The sequence below is a fragment of the Rhinopithecus bieti genome, unplaced genomic scaffold (genome assembly GCF_001698545.2).
Source record: "Rhinopithecus bieti isolate Rb0 unplaced genomic scaffold, ASM169854v2 scaffold_1014, whole genome shotgun sequence".
Classification (NCBI taxonomy): Eukaryota; Metazoa; Chordata; class Mammalia; order Primates; family Cercopithecidae; genus Rhinopithecus; species Rhinopithecus bieti.
In genome coordinates, this window is record NW_016803499.1 from 2,877,501 (window position 1) to 2,894,504 (window position 17,004).

The window sequence follows — 17,004 nt, forward strand, 5'->3', positions numbered from 1 at the left end:
GAATGCTTAGGGCCGGGGTTAGGAGCGGAATTGCAGGCTCACAGGGAAGGCTCAGAGTTGGCTTCACTAGAAGGCAAAGTTGCTTTCCAAAGTCCCTTGGCCAATTTACTCTGGCAAAGTCCAAGTTTTCATTTCGCTATGTTCCTGCAGCACTTGCTAACGTCAGACTTCCAAATTTCTATAAATCTTGGGGGAGCAGGATGTGAAATGACATGACTTGTTTGAATTTGCATTTCCCTGTTAGGTTGAACAGTTTTTCACTGGTTATTTGTCATCCAAGCTTTTTCTCTAAATTTCCTCTTCTCTTAAGGTTTCCCCCCACTTTTCTATAGGATGATTTTTTTTTCACAGTTTAAGTGTGTGTGTGTGTGTGTGAGAGAGATACTAATAATTTGTTATCATGGCAGACATGAAGATGTGCCTCTGACATTTCCCTTAAGGAAATGACTTGCTGATTGAATTAAGGAGCTTGGGAGGAAGGGATCATCCTGGATTATCTGGGTAGGCCCCAAATCCAATGATGGTGTCTTATTAACAGAGGGGCAGAGGCAGATTTGAGACAGACACGCAGAGTAGAGAGGCAGACAGAAGAGAAGAGACAGAGAGGAGAAGGTCAAGTGAGGTGGAAGTAGAAATCAATGGCCCACCTAATCCCTGGCCAAAGCTGATTGGGCAAGAGAAGGACCCACGAGATGAACCAACCCCTGTGGCTGACCAGTGGCCTGGCAGGCATTGCCCATTGAGGAGAGGAGCTTTCACAGAAAGGCTGCAGTACATCGGGGTGGGATGCCCATGCTGGGCCATGCGTGGGACAAGGAGAAACAGAATAATCTAGTCTTGGAGAAATGGTGGTCGGGGTAATGTGGAGAGAGAAGCAGGGATGAAGGAGACCAGGGAAGTCCCGGCATTTCCAGATGCTGTGAGCACCAGCGGCTTTCAGCTCCTGTCCACAGTCAGCTGTTGCAAGAGTTTCCCAGGGCTGCTGAAGCAAAGTACCCCAAACTGTGTGGTTTCAAGAAGACAGACTTATTCTCCCAGTTCTAGAGGCTGAAAGTCTGGGACGAGGTGTGTGCAGGGCCACGCTACCCCCAAAGGTTCTGGGGAAGCATCCTTCGTCACTTCTCCCTAGCTCCTGGCAGTTTCCTGTGGGTCTTTGGGGTTCCCTGGCTGGTCGAGGTCTCATTCCTGCCCTGGTCTTCACGTGGCCACCTCCCCTCTGCACTTGTCTACCCGTGTCTGAATTTTCCCTTTGTGTGACACCAAACTTCTTGGGTTAGGACCTAGACTCATGACTTCATTTCAACTCCATTTCCTCTGTAAAGACCCTGTCTCTAAATGAGGCCACATCTAAGGTACTAGGGGTGAGACATGAATGCATCTTTCTGGGAAGAATGAATTCATTCCCAATACCTGAGAACTTGCCTTTTGTGTCCTTGTAATAGTATTCCCCTTTGATTTGAGGAGTGAGAGTGGGTTTCTGTGCTTGTAACTGGGGGTCTCCACTGATTTGCTCTCTAGGCTCACCAGGGCGAGTATTAAAGCACCAGCGAGTAGGCAGGGCTAGGAGCAAAACTGCAAGTTTATTTTTTGGTCAGCCAGCTTTGTGGGGGAGGGGTGAGGTCCCTCGGTCTCCGGCAGGGGAGGCCGGGGGAGTCACCCGGTGGGGCTCTCGGGCGAGGTTCCTAAAGCAGTCCCGACAGGAGTGGGGGACTGAGGAAGCTCGCACGACGCGCCCGCAGGGAGCGGCTTTTATGTCCTGGGCCTGGGAGTGGGCGGGCAGTGGGCGGGACATAGGCGGGTCGGGGCCGGGTGGTAGGCGTGGCTAGGCGGGTTCCGGTTTTTCTCAGTCAGAGGTGGGGTTGCGCCTGCGCAGTCGACCTGTGTCTTTCCCGGGCGCGGGAAAGTTGACGGTGAAGAACCCGGAACTGCGCCATCTTGCCTCCGTTCGTCCAAACATCCACCACAACTGTTTCTGGGTGCTCACTTCCATGTGAGTGAGGAGCCGGGGGCCCTGGGGTGTGCTCCCACGGGCTGTGTCTGTCCGCTCCACACAGCAGGTGACGGCCAAAGCTGCGGGCAGAAAGTAGAGAACTGCTGCAGGCGTTTGCCAGGCTGGCCTCAGAATCAGCCTCTGGCCCCCCAAACCTCCAGGAAATGAAGCAGTGGTGGGGTTCAGCCTGAACCCTAAACAACCTCCATGACTGGTCCCATTCTTATTCCATGTTGCGGGTAGAGACTGGACTGGTGTTTGAAGGTTTCTCACGTTGTTTTCCACGTCTACGCCTCCACAGTTTCCTGCGGCTGTCTGCACACCCAGACCAGAGCAGCTCCTGCCTTTGCGCCTTGCACCATTTTCCTTGGTGAACTTCTATTCATCCTTCAAAGCCCAGCAGTAACCATCCTTTAGAAAGCTTTCTTTCCGAGGGAACCAAAAAGGTAATCTCTGGAGACAGACAGACGCTGCCTGAGGGCCTGTTGTGCTGTGTGGTTGTGGGAATGTTACTCCACCTCTCTGTCCTTCAGTTTCCTCAGCTGTGACGGGGAAGGTAACAGTATCTAGGGTTACTGCTTGGGATGCACACTGGAAGATGAGTGAAGGCCCAGCGCGAGCAGAGTGCAGGCGCAATTGCTGCTGGGAATAGCGTGTAACTCGTATCCAAGTCACAATGCCCAGCCCCAGCAGCGACCTCAGCACCAGGCAGAGTGTGCTCAGCACTGGGGGGGCGCCGAGACCACTCGAGGGCTGCTTGTCTGTGATTCTCTCATCTCTTTTGAGGTTCAGGACCTGGAGTCTCTTCTAGAAGCTCTGGGGGATCTGACAAATCCTCCGGGAGGACACAGGACGCAGGAAGGGCAGGCTTGGGGTGCACCAGGGTGGCTGCCCTGAGACACTATATCTGAGGGCTTGGGTGGAATTGGGGAGAGGGCGGCTGGGAAGGCCATCTGGGAGGAAAGGGCCGATGGCTAGGGCAGTGTCAGGTGGTACAGTTTGCCAAGAAAGTGAGGTAGAGAAGAGAGTGGGAGGACAGAGAGTCACATGCCTTTCAGCCATGGCTCTGAATGCTGGCTTGGCTGAGCCTCATCTTTGCTGTTTGCAGAATGGGGAGAATCGTGCCTGCCCAGCCTCTTCCTTGAGGACTCAAGAGGGCTAAAGAATCAAGAGCTGCAAACGTCCTCGTGGCCTTGGAAGTTTATGGATGGTACAGATCTGGGGTGCAGGGCATGCCCAAGACAGGGAGGGCTGTCGGGGAGAGGGTCTATGGGCTTGTGGAGTGTGGGGTTCCGTCGCTGACTCATTAGATGAACCAGGGGCCTGCATGCTGCAGCCCACCTGCCAAATCTCACCGCCACTTGCTTTTTAAAATAGAGTGTTGTTGGAACACGGCCATGCCCATTCTTGTACATATTGTCTATGCCGCTCTGCTTACCAATGCCAGAGTCGGGGGGCTTTGACAGAGACTTCAGGACCACAGAACCAAAAACATTGACCATCTGCCACTTACAGAAATGTTTGCTGACGCCTGAGCAAAAAATTATCACTTGTCAGATGCACTCAAAGCACTGAGCACCAGGCCCTGTTTTAGGTGCTGGGCACACAGCCATGATGAAACCGGAACTTTCTACCCTCGCGGAGACAACATTCTGGTGGAGGGAGAAAGAACAAGCAAAATAAAGAAGGAAATTGTCTGGGCTGCAGGGGATACACGTTAGAGAGAGCAGGAAGCAAATCAGAGGGTGGGGAGGGCGACTGAAAGAAGGGTGTGAGGTGGCCTCACTTACGACCTGGAGAAGAGGAGGGGAAGAGCTCCGTGGGTGTCCCAGGCAGTGGGAACTACGGCCGTGCAAAGGCCCTGAGGCAGGAGTGAGGAGTCCGGGTGGCTGGAGCAGGGGAGAGGGTGAGCAGTGGGAGACGCGGACAGCAGGTTACAGCCACCCCCGGTAGGGCCTTCCAGGCTGGTGTGGGGACCTGCGCATTTACTTTGATAGGAATGAGTAACCACGGTGGGTTCTGAGTAGAGGAGGGCTGTAGTCTGACGTAGGCTAGGCAGGACCCCTGGGCTCTGTGCTGTGGAGCAAAAGGACAGCAGCTGGGCCAGGATAGAGACACAAGTGGACCAGGGTGGTGGCCGTGTACAGAGGCAGGCAAGTTCCAGAAGGTTCTGGAAGCAGGTGCCCTGTCCAGACTGGGCTCAGATGTAGTCTAGTCCAAACTAGACTCCTGCATCAGATGTAGGAGGCAAGAGAAGAAGGGGCCCAGCATGACTCTAAACCTCAAGGTTGTGATTGCCTGTCTCATCCGTCTTTCCTTCCTGCCTCCCAGTCTGTGAGCCCCTTGAGGTTGGGGCCACCCCTGACCATCTTGTCCCTCACGGCCGCCACTGTCTGCAGCTCTGCAGGGCACCTACCCAGTATCTGTGAGGTAAGTGAATGCCTGAGTGAACCAATGGTGGTCTTCTGCTTCCTTGGGAAGTGTTAAGGGTTGAGTTACATTCTCCTCAAAATTCCTAAGTTGAAGCCCTAACCCTCTGTGCCCCAGAATGTGACTGTATTTGGCGACACAATCTTTAAAAAGGTAACTAAGTTAAGGCCAGTGGTGGCTCACGCTTTTAATCCCAACACTTTGGGAAGCCGAGGCAGGTGGATCGCCTGAGGCCAGGAGTGCAAGACGAGCTTGGCCAATGTGGTGAAACCCCATCTCTACTAAACATACAAAAAAGTACCTGGGCATGGTGGTGGGTGCCTGTAGTCTCAGCTATTTGAGAGGCAGAGGTTGCAGTGAGCCAAGATCGCACGACTGCACTCCAGTCTGGGCAACAGAGTGAGACTCCAACTCAAAAAAAAAAAAAAGTAATTAAGTTAAAATGAGGCCATTGGAATGGGGCCTACTGGTGTCCTTATAAGAAGAGGAGATTGAGACACAGACACACACACGGGGACAACAATGTGAGGACACAGGGGGAAGGTGGCACTCGCAAGCCAAGGAGAGAGGCCTCGGGAGGACCCAGGCCTGTGACACCTAAACCTTGGACTTCCAGCCTGTAGAATGTGGGACAACACCTGTCTGCCATGGAAGCCCAGCCTGCAGTGCTGCACTATGGTGGCTGCAGGAATTGCAGCACAGGGTGAGGCAGACGGTGGGCGTGGAGGAGGGCACACCGCTGTGGGTGAAGAAACAGATTCTTCGTAGAGTGCGGCACACAGCCAGGCACCTGGAAGTTGGTGGCTGAGCTGGGGCAGGACTTGACCTCCTGGACTCACCTCCATCTGGGGGAGGCTCGGCCAGGTGGCAGGCAGCGTGCACATGGCCCCTGGGGTGGCTGCAAAACGCTGCCTGCAGAAGCATGGGAACACCAGCTGTCAGTACTAGCTCAGCTGCGACCCACACCTGGCATTTTACGGCTGCAGAGGAAAACAGGCCTGATGGGTGTGGCCTCCTCCCCAGAGGCCTCCTGTGCCCAGGACAGGGCACCTCAGGCCTCGGAGGCTCCTCCCTAGCCCACCCCCTTGGGTGCCTGTTGTGCTGTGGGTGGGTGAGGCAGATCTGGCTCGCAGCCAGGTGGCGGCTCATCCCACCAGATGCTTCCTCTGCATGGGTCTGCTTCCTGCAAATCCAGTAGCTCAGCCAGGGCCCTCTCCACTGCCGTCCACCGCTCTGTGTGGGGGTGGGCTGGAGTCTGGGGCCGAGATGAACCAGACCTGTGGCAAGGGAGGGCCCTGCTCATTCCCCAGGCTTCCCCAGATGGCACTGGGGTGGGGGCACCCCAATGGTAGCTGCATCTTCACCTTGCTCCCCCGTGCATGGGGCTGCAAGAGCAGGAAGCCCATTCCCAGCACAGTCTACTTCCTGGGGCTTGAGCGGCCCACAAGGGATGAGGTCACGTTCTGCAGAGGCCACATGCAAAGGGCGGGGTTCACCCTGGGCCTTAGGGGCCACCAGACTGGCCTCTTCCCAGAGACCCTTGGTAGAGGAGATGACTCAGGATGACTCTAGATATGGAGTCTGAGCCCAGATGTGGGGTCTGGTACCCTGTCCCTCTGTCAGGGGTCGAAGTGTGACCTCGGGTGGACAGGACCCCACTGGACTCATTTCCTCCAACTGTGCTGAGAGGGAGAATTGGCCTGGGACTCCCTGGGGTCCCTAGGTGGCACTGGAGAGGCCACACTTCATGCTGGCAGGGGCCCCTACAGACTCATACTCCAGAAGAGGATGGGTTTAGCCCTGAGCAGGGTTGGGGAGGGGTCTCGTGCAGTGAGAAGGAAAGCTCCCTGTCCTCACACTGTCTGAGTAGGGACAGGTGCCTGCAAAGTTGTGAGCCCCTCAGCCCACAGATGAGAGCGGCGGCCGGGGTGGGTCCGGGGTTTCTGCGTGTGTCTCGGGCTGTGCAGTGTGGCCAGCACATCCGCCCCACTGTGCGGAGCTGTTCTCAGGAGCGGCCTCCTCCTCCTTGTCCTGTTTGTCCTCATAACAGTAGCTACTGTCCTGGGCCTGGGGCCGCACAGACCGACTCCTCGGTTGCCCAGGGATGGTCCAGTCACGTCTGCAGTCTTTTGGTTGGGTAAGGTCGCACATTCACCATGTGAATTGTGATTAGAATGTGGACGTCTGGGGGCCGTCATTCAGCCAACTGCACACAGGAAGGAGACGTAGAGGTGAAGACATCAGAGCATCCCCCACGGAGAAGTGAGTGTGGGGGTCCCAGGGACAGCATGGGGTGGGGGGTCAGCATGTCTGGGTGATTTGGGAAGATGAGACATGCTGGAGAGCACTGGAAAGTTAGCTGGGCCCAGAGCATGCAGCTCCCTCTCCGGGCCCCGGCTTTAGAGGGCCTCCATCTGGCCCTCCCCAGGCGAAGAGCAGGGAATTCTCAGGCTAGGGACACATGGGCACTGAGGGCCTGGGCTCCGAGGACCCAGGAAGTGGGCTCCTGGCCTGTGCCCCAAGCCTGTCTGCAGTCCCTGCGTCACCCACGGCTCCCCAAAAACCCGATTGTTTGTCTGCCCTACACAGCTGACTCCCCACCCCACCCACTAGATGTCAGTTCGGGGCCTGGAGGCATGTCCTTTCCAGCTCAGGGTCCTCACACCATGCCCAGGGCACCTGACTCGCAGTAGGCGCTTCCCCATCATTATCTGCAGAATGAATGAATGTGTGAATGAATGAATGAGCCTTGGAGCTGCCTATGAGGAAGGTAATTCCTATCATCACCCCAGCGTACCCATGAGGTGACTGGGGTCAGCCCACGAGACGCAGCTGCCGAGCGGTGAGTCGGGGACACCTGGGTCTAATCTCGGCTTCACAGTGACCCTCAGCTGAAAGCTCTCCAGCCCTTCCTCCAGGGTTACTGGCTCCATGCTGAGCCCAACCCCTTCTCTGAGCAGCTTTGAGCCCAGAAGCCTCTGCAGGTCCCAGCTGGGGTGGCCTCGAGGATCTTGGGGTAGTGTTGGGGGTGGTCACAGATGGGCCTCAGGCTGGTGCCTGTGGGCCGTGGGGGATATTTGAACTTTTCCCTTTCTGGGAAGGGGGTACCAGGGGTCTGGGGGCCCAGCCAAGGCTCTGCCTTTGGCCCAAAATGTCCCTGCTAGATGGGGTCACCAGGCCTCCAGGAGGCCCTTCTTTCCACTGTCTGGGAGGGATGAGACAGTCACGAACCCATCAGGCCCTCGTCTTCACCCTGGGGAACTGGCAGGTGGGAGGGGGAGAGATTGGGGCTGGTGGCCCAGAGGGGTGAGAGCAGGGTCAGAAGCTGGCTCTGTGGCAGAGCAGGTCCCTGGGTAGGAGAGGGCAAGGCTCGGAGGCACACACCGGCACACACCAACACACCCAGCACATGCAAGAAAACACCCTGAGTGCTCCAGGACACGCCCTCGCAGAAACGCCCACACCCACCCGTGATACATCCACCCAGGAACACACCCACCCACCCGTGACACGCCCACCCGTGAATGCACACACCCACCCATGATACATCCACCCAGGAACATACACCCGTGAATGCACACACCCACCCATGATACATCCACCCAGGAACATACACCCGTGACACGCCCACCCGTGAATGCACACGCCCGCCCAGAAACGCACACGCCCCCCAGAAATGCACTATCGTTAAGACACCAACCTTGTGAATGCAGACGTAAACGCACACCATTATCTTCTTCACCAATATATGCCCAAAGTCGAGGAACACACATGCCCACCCAGAAACGCACCCACCCACCCGTGAACGCAGATGTCCACCCATGAATGCACACGCCCACCCCTGAACGCACACGCCCACCAGTGAATGCAGACGCCCAGCTGTGACACGCCCACCCAGGAACGCACATGCCCACCCAGAAACGCACACACCCACCCGTGAACGCAGATGCCCACCCATGAATGCACACGCCCACCCAGAAACGCACGCACCCACCCGTGAACACAGACATCCACCCCTGAACACACAAGCCCACCCGTGAATGCAGATGCCCACCCGTGACATGTTCACCCAGGAACGCATATGCCCACCCAGGAACGCAGACGCCCACCCGTGAACGCACACGCCCAGCCCTGAATGCAGACGCCCACCCATGAATGCACACGCCCACCCCAGGGGGTGACGTGCCCAGCTCTGTCTGGCATGGCATGCAGCTTCTCATCTAGAGTTCCAGCTGAAAATGAACCCCTCTGGGAAAAAATCTACTTGATTTAAAAACAGAGAACTCAAATGCCGGTGCTGTGGGGGGTGGGGGACTTGGAGCAGGGGTGAGGAGCCCTGCACCCTGCAGCAGGTACCAAGGGCGGCGTCGCACAGACTGTGGGATTAGGTGGCAGAGGCTGTTCCGATGTGTGGGAACTGAGGGGGTTCCCAGGATGTGAGACTTGGTGCTGAAACTGGGAAAGTCCTGGGCGAGCTGGGACAAGTCGCTCACCCTACTAGAGACAGTTGGGCGAAGGAGACACATTGGGATCATTCTCCCATGGCCTTCAAGTGTCAGGATAGGGGCTGGGGACCTCCCATATAACAAGCAGCCTCAGGAGACTCCAGGCAGGCAGGGGCATCGGGGGCTGCAACTCCAGAATGACCACGGCTTCTGTCTGGCCGCTTTGTAACATAGAGCACCCAGCGGGAGCAGCCGCCCCCATGCCTCACACCTAACCCAGCAGGGGCCACTGTGGACCCTGACTTCCCAGGGCTGGGACCTGCCTGGGGCTACTGACTCAGGTGTCTGATGTCCCATGTCACGGTGGCTGCCTCCCTCCCAAACGCCCTGCCCATGGGCTTCTCCCTGGAGACGCCAGGGCATTTGCTTCCCTCCACCACAGGCTCCTGCTCCCCTTCCAGGCTCCCAGGGAGGACACCTGTGCTCGATAGATCTCTAGAAAAGTTACCGTAGAGGTCTGAGCTCAGAGGTCCTTTCAGGGTGCGGCACATCCTCCTGTCACCCACACGGCTGGCCGGGTGTCCCATGCTGGACACACACGAAGGACATGAGCAATCAGCGGTCCATGAAAGCCATTTCTACCACACGCCAGGCTGGGCTTCGCGGAGGTGCCCTGGGGAAACCCATGGGGAGGCACAGCCTGGACTGAACAGGGAGGCAGCCCCCATTCATCAGCTCCTTCTCTGGCACGCATTAGTTGAGTACCTACTGAGTGCAGAGCCCTGGGCCAGGTGGCTCTGGCGGCTGGGATGGTCAGGCTCCTGCTCTCTTCAACACTGGAGCGGATACTGGTCTCTCCCTGTTTGCTCTCCCTGAGCCGGGACTCCATGCAGCCTGAATTGGGATTGTCCTACTCTGAGCCCTCCTATCCCTGAGGCCTGAGATTTGGGGCCTCGTGAAGCCTTGAAGATGCCCTGAGCCTGCCAGAGCTGACACTGCGTCTGCTGGCACCTGAGCTATGGGGACCACTGGCCTGGCAAGGGCTATGCTCTCCCTGCAAGAGCTGGTGGCATAGGGCTTCTGTGTCCTTCCATCCCAACAGGGCCCATGCCCTCTGCACACAGGCACCGGGTGAGCCCTGGACACAGGGTGCGGGGTGCACACCCCTGTGGAGCTCAGAACCACGTTAGCAGCATCAGCACCTGGTGTGGGTTTGGCTTTCACCCCTGTCCATTTCAAAGCTCAGCACCGCCACACCTGCCGAAGCTGGTCCCTGTGGGACAAGCCACAGCTAAGGACCCTCCTTCCCCGCAGAGGAGGAGACAGCCACCCCCTTACTCAGCATCCTCCCTGCCCTTCCCTTTTCATCTTCCCTCAACATTTTAAAGTCAGACACATGAGGTAAACCATTTCTAGCCTCTTTTTTCTCATCTGTAAACACTGAACAAAAATCCCTCCCCACCGGGCACAGTGGCTCCCGCCTGTAATCCCAACACTTTGGGAGGCCAAGGTGGGCAGATTCCCTTCAGTCCAGGAGTTCAAGACCAGCCTGGCCAACATGGCAAAACCCCGTCTCTACTAAAAATACAAAAATTAACCAGTAGTTCCAGTTACTCAGGAGGATGAGATGGGAGGATTACCTGACCTTGGGAGATGGAAGGAGCAGTGAGCTAAGATCACACCACTGCACTCCAGCCTCGGCGACAAAGACAGACTTTGTCTCAAAAAAAAAAAAAAAAAAAAAAAAAAGTCCTGCCTGACAGCATTGCTGAAACGATGGAGTAGGACCAGGCTCAGAAAGCACATGGCTCCCATCCCGCACACAGTAGAGCCGCAGGAAGTACAGACTGCGTGGACTGTGAGGCCACAGCTGCTAAGATGGCAGAAGAGCAGGAGGAGGAGAGTCTTTGCCCAAGACCCAGTAGGTGCTTGATCAATGGGTTCCCTTCTAACTTTATGAAAAGTTCTCTTTCCTTCATCTTATTTTTGCTTAATTTTTTATTTATTTATTTTTTTGAGACAGAGTGTCACTCTGTTGCCCAGGCATGGTCTTGGTTCACCGCAACCTCCGCCTCCGGGGCTCAAGGGATTCTCCTGCCTCAGCCTCCCGAGTAGCTGGGACTACAGGCACACGCCACCACACCCGGCTGATATTTTGTATTTTAGTAGAGACGGGGTTTTACCACGTTGCCCAGGGTGGTCTCGAACTCCTGAGCTCAGCGATCTGGAAGTGCTGGGATTGCAGGCATGAGTCACCGTGCCTGGTCTTTCCTTCCTCTTAAAACATGACTCAGAAATAATGAAACTCCTTGGCTGGCACCATCCCTGGAGGGGCTCAGCAGGAGCACTGCAGAGGTGGAGTGTTGGAGTGCTGGGGCCAGAGACCGAATTTCTCTGGCACTGTCATGGATCTCCCCTGGGTCTCAGTTTCCCCAACCCCAAAGTGAGAATCATCACCGAATGTTGCATCGTGGGTTGTTGAGGCATCTGAGAGATGATAGAGCAGGGAAAGCCCTGAGAACAGTGGCTGACATGCAGGTGTTCCTATCCGGTACTGCTAAAATGTTAGCACTTACTAATCAAGGGTCCAGACCGAGAGGGCAGTTTCTAACTAGAACCAGCCCCTATCGCCTTCCCTGCGCCAGCGAGGCCTGTATGGGGTGTCCTGGTCTTTCCTCTGCTGTTACAATGACCCACGGCTGCTGGCACCATGAGGATCCCGACTCCAGGAGGGCCTAGGCACGCAGTGGGCCTCATGGCGGGCCAATCTGCGTCCTCCTGGCGCTCTTCTCCCTGCCTGCATGGCGGGCCCAGGGGCCTCTGCCGGGCGGGTGGCCGGGTGGGCTCCAGCGGAGGCCTCTGCTCCCTGTGTGCCCCACTGAGCACAGACGCCATCTGTCTCTGCTGGCTTCCCGGCGGCTGCAGGGCGTCTGGTCAGCTCCCTGTACACAGGCTGTGGCTTGTTTGCTGCCCAAGCAGCTCCCTTTGGGGTCTCTCTATGTCCTGGCCCAGGCTGTCTGAACTGGGAGAGTCAGATATGTTTCCACCGGTTGGAGCTGTTTTGTTTGTCTTTTCGGAGCCCACAAAGGGGCCCTGGGTAGCTCTGCTTGGAACTTCGGACTATGTGGGGACCAGCCTCGGTCAGCTGGGAAGCCAGACCACACTCAGGCCTGCAGACAGCGCCACGGGGTTTGGTCTGTGCCCTACCCTGAGGCCAGCCTAGAGTGGCCACTCACTGGCAGTGAGGCGTAGGAAGGCTGGACAGCCAGTGGGCACATTCCCGGGGCACCTTCCCAGCCTCGTGACCTCCTTGGCTCTCAAAGCAACCTTCTCAGAGCCAGGGCAACCAGAATGCTCCCTCCAGCGGGATCGGGGCCCCCTGGGAGGAGCAGGGAAGCTTTGCACAGCCAAGCTCACCCCAGTGGCTGGTCAGGCCAGAAGCAGAAGGGCCAGTCAGGATGCTCAGAGGTTCTGGCCACTAGTGTGCCCTGGCCTGATGGCATCAAGCTTCAGACCCCAAGGAGAGCCACCCAGCGAGGAACAACTGGTGCCAGGTCCGCAGACACCTGGCTGCCATCTTGGAATCTGGAGCTCGCAAACAACTTCAGGACTTAGTGGCCCCAGCAGCCACAAATGAGAGCCATTGCCCTAGGGGGCAAAAGGGGCTTTGGATTCCTGGCTCAGGACTGCTTTAAATGATCCCCATCCAAAACCACCACCAGACTTACTTGCGCCAAGAAGTATACACAAATCCTGCAAGCCCCTGTGGGTGGTTGCAGAGACAGTGTGGAGGACCAGGCGTGGAACTTTCATTCCAAGTTCCTATACCCCCAAAGAGTCCAGAACTGGGCTTGGGTTGAGGGGAGCACAGAGCACACATAAGCTTGAGTGGCGAAAAAGGAAGAGTCCATGGGGAGGGGAGGGGCAGGCTGCAGGGCTTGTGGTGACCACAGCAGCTAGAGAATCCTGTCTTGGAGGCAGAGACTCACCTGCCCAGGGCACACAGGAGACGTTCTCAGGGCAGCTCCTTGCTGCCTGCGGAGGGCCCAGGTCACTGCAGGACGGGGCCTTAGTTGCCAGGCACCTCAAGCAGGCCCACCTGCCTGACGGCCTAGGAATCTCAGAGGAGAGCTGTTGCGTTGGGGCCTGAGCATGCCGCAAAGGAGACTACAACAGGAGGATGGAGAGCGGCCACGGAGGAGGACAGGCAGGTGACGCCAAAGATAGGTGGCTGGGAATCACACAGGGTCAGCGTTTGTGGTCACACTGGGAGAGGATTAAGGGCCATCTAGCACCCAGCACAGGCGTTGTATGTGGCCTATCTCAAAGCCCCAAGGCTTTGTTTTCAAGCAAGCAGACACTCAGGCCACGCCCGGCTCCCTGGCTCAGCGGGCCTGACTCCAGCCTTATTCAACAGTCAGGATGGGAGAAGTTGTATTGCAGGAACAGCGGATGCCAAATCTCGGCAGCTCCAGACAGCAAAGGCTGATTCCTCACGCACACAACGTGTCCCCCCCTGCAGGGGCCTCCGTGAGCCGAACAGCCACAGTCTCAGATATGCAGAGGGCAGGGGAGCGCTGGGAAATCTTGCAATGAGATGCTCTGCTTAGGAAGTAATGCCACACCTCTGCTTGCAACTCATTGGCCAGCTCCAATCACATGACCTTCCCGCCAGCAGAGGGACCGGAAGTGCGCCTGCCCTAGGCCGGGAGATGAGAGCCAGGCGTCGACAGTGAACAGCACCAGGAAGCACCACAGTTTAAGGGCCTGGCCTTTGGGGCAAGTGGACCTGGGCTTGAATCGCAACCCTGGCACTGATGGCTGGATGACCCTGAGAAGCTGTGTCTCCCCTGAACTTCGTGTTCCTTCGCTGGGGTGTGAAGACACAGTTTGTCAAGATCATCCAGCTATCAGTGCCAGGGTTGCGATTCAAGCCCAGATCCGCTCACCCCAAAGGCCGCGTATGAGTTGTTGTGAGGACTGGGCAGGAAATGGGTGGAAATGGTTCAGCACAGTGAGTGCTCAGAAATGCAGTTGTCATTGATAATCCATCTAGAAGGAATTGTTTATCAGCGTTTCAGGAGGCTCAGAGACCATCCCCTCCTCCAGGAAGCCTTCTAGGCTTTAAGCCTTGGGTGGGAACTCAAACTGTGGGTGAGTTGAATCAGATTTTGCTTTCCACAAGGTGTCTGTCAGCCTGTGACTCTCACTGTCTATCTTTCATCATGGGCAGGGACTAGGCTGAATTCCTCTCTGTGTCCCAGGACTCTACTCAGATCCTGTCACAAAGTGGGCTTTGGGAGCTTTTAGGTGAATGAATGAATGAATGAATGAATGATTTGAGGACTCAGCACTGAGCATTCCTGGACATGATACCATTGTTCTGAGAGCCAGAGGTTGTCTTGGCCTCCCCTCCCTGGGGGCCAGTGCTTCATTCACCATCCAAATCCTTGCCACAGTCCCTCCCTCTCCTAGGACTGGGGAGCATGTGGCCAAAGCCACCCATCGTAAGCTGGGTTCTATCAGCTCCACCACTTCATAAGTTGGATGTGCCCGGCAAGACTGCATCATAAGAGAGGATAGCCACCTGGGATGGAACACCAGGAGGACTAGCAGGCACGAGCAGGTGTCCCTGACCCCTGCCTCATTCACCATTGCAGCTCCAGTGTCCCTCAGCTCACATCTAGGGACACATGTAAGCTCAGTGGGGCCAGATGCCAGAGGAGAAAAAGCTGGAGCATGGTTCATGGATGGTGAGACAACCTGAGGTGGATGGCTGCCAAACCACAGCTTCGCTCAGGGATGACCTTGAAAGAAAGAAAAATCCTCCTGATGGGCAGAGCTGTAGGCAATGCACCTGGCCCTCTGCTGTATGTGGAAAGAGGAGCAGCCTGAGGTCAGAACACCGGGGCTGAGAGGCAGTGGCGAATGACTTGGCCAACTCATCAGGGGCCCAGAAGGAGAAGGATGAGGGACAAGAGGCCTGGAGTAGAGGCCGATGGTTGGGCGTACAGGAGTGGGAATGAAAGAGGAAGGTCTTTGCACTCCTTGCAGCAAGCATCTGCCCCCAAACAGGCACCAAACAATGAGGTAGGCAAGGTGGTCCAGCCAGCTGTCGTCAGCCGGTCTCACTGGCCATGCCAGGGCCGGCACCATGGATCACTGGAGAGGGTAGCTGAGATGGCAGGGATGGGCCGTCACTTACTAAGGCTGACCTAGCCACTGTCTGTGCTGAATGTCCCCTATAAGGCTCCTCCCTCGAGGAGACCGGCTGGCTGCTTGGCCGGTTGGCTTATTCAACTCTTGAAAGATCAGAGATCCATCTGGACTAAAATGGACACAAACTCCAGGTCCGATTTGTCTTTTCTGTCCCAGGCCCCCAGCGGCACCATCCTTTTGGCTTACTGAGTGTGTGATCCACCACCCTGGAGCCCGCAGAGCCTCAAGTCAGGCCAAGGGACCCACTTCACAGCAAGGAGGTGTGGGAGGGAGCCGTGACCATAGGGATCTGCCGGGCACGTCACAAATTATGGGCCTCTCATGCTGGCTTGGAGGGACCAGAGACTGGCCTGCCAAATGCACAGCTCTCAGCTATGGAGTGTCCCCTTGCCTGAGGCTCCACGCTTTCCTGGGAAGCCTATATCCAATGACAATAAAAACAAAAGTTTAAAAAAGAAAACGCAAAGTATGCTGTCCTCTGCCACCTAGGGCACCTGCAGTCACCCCACCTTGCGCAACCGCGGTCGTCCCACCTTGCGCATCCGTGGTCGTCACACCTTGCGCATCCGTGGTCGTCCCACCTTGCGCATCTGTGGTCATCTCACCCTGAGGTTGAGGAGGAGAAGAAGGAGAGGCCAGATGGGAGCCCTTGACGTAGCTGGGAGCTGTCAGCATCTCTGCCAAAACGCAGGCCTCCTCAAAGAGGACAGTGGTTGCTGTTTGGGGGATGGAGCCTGGTGCGGTGGCCCCAGCTTTCCAGCACACCCAGGAAAAGCTATCGCCTCCTGAGGCCCTAGGTGGCCTGCCCTCTGGGAGGTCTAAGTGACTAGAGGCCTGTGGATTCTACCTGGAAAAAGGTTGCATTGGGAAAAACGACCTGGGGACCGCTGCTCCTGGGCTGCCCTCAATCCCATGCCCAGGGCCCCCTCACAGTCCACCTAAGGGCCAGGCTGTGGAGAAGGAGTGACTGAGAGATGGCAAGAAGGCGACAAAGAGATGGGGTCTCCAACTCTCATCAATGGGGCCACCAGGCACCCTCCTCCTCCTCCTGCCATAAGAATCCCTGGAGGAGCCTGGGTTCTTTGCCCACAGGTCCTGGGGCCCTCGGTCCTCCTGCATGGATCCCTGAGGGAGATTCCTGCTTGTCTGGTGAATGAGGCAGGGGTCAGGGACACCTGCTCGTGCCTGCTAGTCCTCCTGATGTTCCATCACAGGTGGCTATCCTCTCTTATGATGCAGTCTTGCCGGGCACATCAACAGTGGCCCATGTTGGGCCAGGGAGTCACTTTGGTCTCTGAAAGTCCCCCAGGAACAGTTTGTGCTGGGCCCAGTTGAAGCCTCAGGTTTATTTTCTGCAGAGCACCGCAGTGGGGGCTTTCCTGCAGAGCTCTGGTGCTAACACTCAGATAACAAGCCGTCATTTATGGCACACTCACCTAAGCTGGGCACCGTGGAAGGGGCTTCCTGTACTTCCTCCCAACAATCCCATGAACACAACAGCAACCTGGTCAGGTGGGCTCTGTGGAGAGTCCAGCTTGCAGAGGGAAAACTGAAGCCCAAGCTGGCTCAGGTTCTCCCAGCACCTCCCAGCCAGAAGCAGCATTGCCAGGGCTCAAGGTTCTGAACCGGAGACTCTAGCTGCCCCTTCCCCATGCCTGAGTGCAGCAGCCCAGCTCCAAGCACTGCTGTGCACTGTCTTTGAGAAGTGGGTTCCAGGGGTAGCCCCTGACTGTGACCTGCCCAGCCTTAATCTTCCTCTGCATTTGCAATGGCGTGTAGATGCCCTGATGTGGAAGCTAAAACGAGCCTCTGTTTTCACCAGGAAAAGTTTGAATGTTTCCTTTTTTCCTGTCCTTTCTTCATGCACTTCCTGACATGTAATCCAAGCAATTGTGCCCTGAAATGGACAAGTGCCTTCAA

At 56.6% G+C, this 17,004-nt stretch overlaps 1 long non-coding RNA gene across 1 annotated transcript; it reads left to right on the forward strand.

Moving 5' to 3' along the window:
- Nucleotides 1-1,890: 1,890 nt before the first annotated feature.
- On the forward strand, nucleotides 1,891-15,486 carry LOC108538198 (uncharacterized). Its single transcript, XR_001888018.1, has 6 exons — nucleotides 1,891-1,990; nucleotides 2,292-2,436; nucleotides 3,099-3,200; nucleotides 4,322-4,420; nucleotides 6,594-6,682; nucleotides 15,241-15,486. It is a non-coding gene; the product is annotated as an uncharacterized LOC108538198 (long non-coding RNA).
- Nucleotides 15,487-17,004: the final 1,518 nt, after the last annotated feature.